This window comes from Anneissia japonica, unplaced genomic scaffold, assembly GCF_011630105.1.
Source record: "Anneissia japonica isolate Jap-2015-1 unplaced genomic scaffold, ASM1163010v1 scaffold935_len144941_cov109, whole genome shotgun sequence".
NCBI lineage: Eukaryota > Metazoa > Echinodermata > Crinoidea > Comatulida > Comatulidae > Anneissia > Anneissia japonica.
In genome coordinates, this window is record NW_022703082.1 from 81,542 (window position 1) to 87,470 (window position 5,929).

Sequence of the window (5,929 nt, forward strand, 5' to 3'; positions counted from 1 at the left end):
TATGGTCATGATGTGCCTATATATGGTCATGATGTGCCCATATATAGTCATGATGTGCCTATATATGGTCATGATGTGCCCATATAGTCATAATGTGCCTATATATGGTCATGATGTGCCTATATATAGTCATAATGTGCCTATATATGGCCATGATGTGTCCATATATAGTCATAATATGCCTATATATGGTCATGATGTGATGTGATGACCATATTTAGGTATGTTTTTGTAAAATATAATTTGACAGTCTGGACAGTAATTTAATGTTCTTTGCACTCAAGCCAGAATGCTGTAGGCTTTATTTTGTATTAATGGTATGTAAGGGCAGGCTTTATTTTTAGCCCGTTTTTTTTTTATTTATTTATTTTTTTAATTTTTTAATTTTTTTTTTTTTTTTAGCACGAGAATGAAGTACAATAACAAATATTAAGAAAAATGAAAATATGAAATTATGATTTTTATTACTAAAAAAAAAAAAAAATGTAGGCCAATTTACACATTCACGGACATAAAATTTTAAATACAGTAGACAAGTGCATGATGATTTTTTTTTCATAGGAATAATGGTCTAATCTATCTGAATAACGAGGTTTAGAAAAGGCGAAAATACTTGGCTCGCATAAACTCAATGCATCAATTTAGGAATTGAAGAGGGATCATCAAGAGTATGCTAATATGAACACAATGAAATGCAAAACTAAAAGTAATGCTACAATTCTATAATTTTTTTTTTTAATAGAGTGAAGGCCAAAAACACTGGGCCAATGTAAAGTCAGTGTGACCCACCCAGATCTAGAATTAAATCCATTACCAACCAATCGACAAACACCAATAGATTGGTAGTCCAGGTAAATATGACATACTGTAGGCCTAGCAGATTAAAAACAAAAACTTTACCATAGACTTTTTTTTATAACGATTGGACCCGAAATTCTACTGGCGAAGAGTTTTTAGGCTTTAAATCCCTGGTATTTGGTGGATATGATGGGTGAAATTACGGAGAAAATGCCTGTAACTTCATGCTTGGTTTGAAAATAATCCTATAAGATTAGTCCAACCACGAAATTGTTGTATGGATGCCCGAGCAGGTAACAGTATTTGGTGAGGCGTAAACGATGAGAAGCACACATAAGATTCTCGGGAAATATGGTAGATAACAAATACTTTTATTTTATTTTGTGGAAAAAAATGCCCATTTCAGGAAACGCTACTTCGCACACAATTACACTTGCACAAAGAAAGGAAGACATGACAAGTTCTATTCCGTCTCCGACAACTTTAAAGTCTGGCAACCCTCTAAATTTTTTTGGCGACTCTAACTTGGGTCGCGATCGATAGTTTGATAACTAAGGCGAATTATAAGTCAATCGTGACGTCATCACTGTAACTCGCAATGTTATTTGCCTATTCCCCAGGGTCCAATAATTTTTCTATTAGTGGACGATTGGCTTGATTTTTTTTAGGTTCGTGTGCAAAAAAAAAATTCCTCATTTTTTTGTCACCGCAAAAACAACGCGCACCGCAATAAAAATTAAATTCAACGTGGCGACATGTAGCATAATTATGCTTTGTAGCATAATTTAGACCCCTATAGCACTTGGCATTTCACCAAAACGTAAAATAATGTAGCATAATTTAGGTTGACGTTGAAAAACATTTTAAATAAAATCAGGAATATTTGTAATAAAATGTTAGTTCCTAAAACAAATGTTGCTTTGTTTTACCACTCAATACGACAGAAATGAGTATATTATGGACATGACGTTTTGTGCCGCTAGTCGGGGTGTACTGTATTAGGTGTTGCAAAATATAGAGAAGTGCTCTTGTACTAAATGAGCAAACAACTTACAGCCGCCACCAGATGGTCAAAACGTTCATTGCACAGTTTACAGTGAACCTCCAGCCAGCAAGATTATAATCTTTAGGATATTTCCTGCACGATTACAATTGTAACGGTACTGGTATGGTCTACAGGCGTTCATGTTTCGTTCTTCCTTCTTCCTTAATAGTTTTTGTATAATTGTAAATGATATAGTTATACTTAGGCATATCTGAGGTCTTGCCCAGGCCTAAACAAGTGACTATGTGAGTGTATAAAAATTATGAATAAACACAAAATTGTGAAAGAATAAAGGAAGAAGGAAGAATAGGAAAGAGAATTAGAGCGGCTGAAATATTTTCCGAAAATATACAATAGTAGTCAATATACTATTATTGCATTACGTTTTTGTACAAACAGTTTTGGGCAGAGGTCTCGGTGCTATGCCTATTACTCTATTATTGAAATATACCATTTTAATAGATAAGATGAATTTAACATGTAATTTATACGTAAACAGTACATTAAATTTAAATATAAATGTAATAACGTTAACGAGTAAATAACAATAATTAAAACGTGTACATAGTATCACTACAACAATAAGAAGATTAATATTATTTTTTAAAATCTTATAATCAATTTTATATAGCCGGAGTTAGTATTGACCTAGGCTACTATGGCTAATGACAGGTACGCTTTCTCCAATATAAAGGTTTTTTTTTATGACTGGAATGACCTACGAAACACGAACACCTATTAGACCATACCAGTACCGTTACGATTTTAATCGTGCGGAATATATCCTCAAGACACATTCTTATATTATTATTAATATTATTTTTTAATTAATCAATTTAATAATTTATTTAAAATCGTTTAATTAGGCATTACATAAATTTTCATGTGTACTACAGTACCATCCAGAAAACATTAACCCTCCGCACGCATTTTTTCCGCATATGAAAATCGTGTGACACGCAGTTAATTAGCTAGTAATAGGACCACCCATACGCAGTCAACCGTTACGGCATTGAGTAATTCATGGTTTCAACGAACTGCCTAATGATTTTTACGTTCAACAAATTGGTCTGTGTTGTTTATCAGCCAGACAAAGGGCAGAGCCTGTCTTTATTTCGGAACAATGCAACTGGGAATAAACTTGATACTTTCATGGATATGCTGGTATATCCACAGGCATCTGAAGTATTTTGTTAACTGTAGGCCTACTTACAGTATTTTCCGGTTTATATGAAAATTAAATACTGTATTTGCGTACAGAAATATATATTGTAGGCCTTCATTGTAGAAATTGTAAGATCAAGTGGTAAAATAATGGATCTCTTATTATCGATTTATTAACTGTTGTGAATATTACTTTAATAAAAAAAAATGACGGTATGAGTGTGAAACTAAATCTAATGTTGTAACTTGTGTCCTCTGTTATTTTGTTATTATGCAATATGAATAGTTGCTAATATTAGGCTACGATTATTCATGATGTTTTCTGTTTAACAACAGAATCAAATAATTTAACATGTTTTTTTTTTTGTTTTTTTTTTTTCGTTTTTTTTTCACGGGAATCGACTGTTTGTGTGTTATTGGTCTTATCTTTTTCACGGGAATCGACTGTTTGTGTATTATTGGTCTTGTCGTAGTAAGAGTTTAAGAGCGTGAGAAAAGAATGATTCCATCTTTAATGAACACGTGTGCATTGCCTGTGCCCGCTGTAATCATCTTATTGGAAGCGAGCCAAAGTGTAGACGAAGTTTAATGAAGGAGGCTTCATAGTCCCAGCACAACGTTTTTCAATGAAAATTCCTCTCGTTCAAACATGAAACTGTAAACACAGTACGATACGTTATTTCGGAACAATGCAACTGGGAATATTAAACTTGATACTTTCATGGATATGCTGGTATATCCACAGGCATCTGAATTATTTTGTTAACTGTACTAACAATTTTCCGGTTTTATATGAAGATTAAATATATATGTACAGAAATATAAATTGTAGGTCTACGTCATTGTAGAAATTCAAGAAGATCAAGTATCTCTTTTATTAGTCGATCAATTAATGGTTGTGAATATTATGAGTTTGAAACCAAATATAATGCTGTAACTTGTGTCCTGTGTGTTATTTTGTTATGATACAATAATAATAATAGTTGTTGATAAAGGCAACGATTCACGATGTCGTCTGTTTAACAACATAATTAATGACGAACAGTTTTTTTTTATTCACTGGAATTCTTAACAAAATCGACTGTTGTGTATTATTGGTCATATCGTAGTAAGAGTTTAAGAACGTGAGAGAATAAAGATTCCTTCTTAATGAACAGTATTAAGAGTTTTAAGAGCGTGAGAAAAGAAAGATTCCTTCTCAGTTAAGGAACCACGTATACAATGTGCCCGCTGTAATCGTCGTGTTGGAAGCGAAGCCAATAAAGTTTATGTTTAGTATTAAATGGTTAATTAATAATGATTGAACATTTTGTTATTTGTTAGCATCACCATATTATATTATGTTTATTATTGTTTTTATTTAGCCAGATTTTGTATTCTAAAGTTATTATGTATCACGGAGTGTAAGCATGTCGCTTACTTTCAACCGTCTGTCTGGAAGGTAGCCGATCAAAAGCACATGTTTTGCTGTGAAGCACATTCAATTAATCGAGGACTCTACCAAAAATTTATGGGGGAATGAATTTCGTAAAGTAAATTCAATATAATAATTTTCCAGTGGTCCCAGTATACCGGATCTCTCTGGAGTCTCTCGGAAATTGTTATGGTCTCCCGCAAACAAGCAAAAATCTCCCGGAAATTTACTTATCTCCCAAAAATTCAGTAGAAAACAAATCTTCCCTAAACAAGCAGGCAGCTATTCTGTCTTTATCTTGCCGCGTTACTGTACTCATGGAGATATCCATGCTGTACTGCATAGCAGCAACGCGTGTCTACATTCCCTGAGTTGGCGGCGTTCAAAGAGAATAAGAGGTGATTAACCTCGTGTTTGCTTCTCCTTCTGAATACTGTAGTATCGTGGGAACCTACTTACAGGAACGTTTCTCACTGAATTCACCGTTAGGCAACCTGCAGTACTAGTAACTTGATATTAGGCTTTTGCCTGTTACAGAGAGATAGCTTATGAATTAACTATTCCTTTTCCTTAAAATATTTCTTTATTGTTTTTATGCATGGCCTATATCTAGGCCTGTAATGTTTGGAACAATAGTCTAGGCAATTCATCTATTTTTAGCCTACTTGCCTACCTACCGTACTTTATCGTTAAAACATAGGCCTACTCTTTATACCAACTTCACTGTTGCCTGTTACAACTTACTCAGGCCAAGCTAACCATTGCATTGTTTTCTGTGTAAATATGCAATTAAATGACAGTAAATATATTTACACAACACAATGAATGAATCATAATACATAGCGAGAATATAACTATATAAATAAAATTAAGACCGTATTTCGATAGGAATTTTTAAGCACAACTGAGTAAATGTACTACTGTAAGTACACGCCATTCACTTATTTCTTGTTTTTATGAAGGCCTATGATATTTATCAGTATTATAAAAGTACAAACACGGTTAAAAAATATTCTGGTCATAGCTTTTATTTCAAAACTACAAAATAAATACAGTACTGTATGTTAAGTTTAAAAACTTTATTTCAATTTTCAGTTGATTACTGAAGCGACCTTGCTGATAGCAGACGTTCCCAGTTCAATTGTAGCCGTAACCAACCTTCAATAAAGAAAATACATCGGTTATTCTGACCTTTATTTGCTTAGATATTTTATTGATACATTAATAGCCTATATACCGTATATTTTGTTTTCCGATCCTACATAGATAATAATGAGTAACACTGTAAATAAATTGAAACATACTTTGATAGAAATAGTTAGGTGGTTATACGAGCCTATTTATACCTCCGAAGTAAGTTACAGTTCCGAAAAAAAAATTTGTATATCACAGTTTTCTTTAAATTTTATAACCTGCACTACCGACTATTAGCGAAATAACTTTACATCTCAAAACTAACTCGCTCATTGTTCGCCTGACAATAGAGAGATCGGGCGTGCCGCGAATTA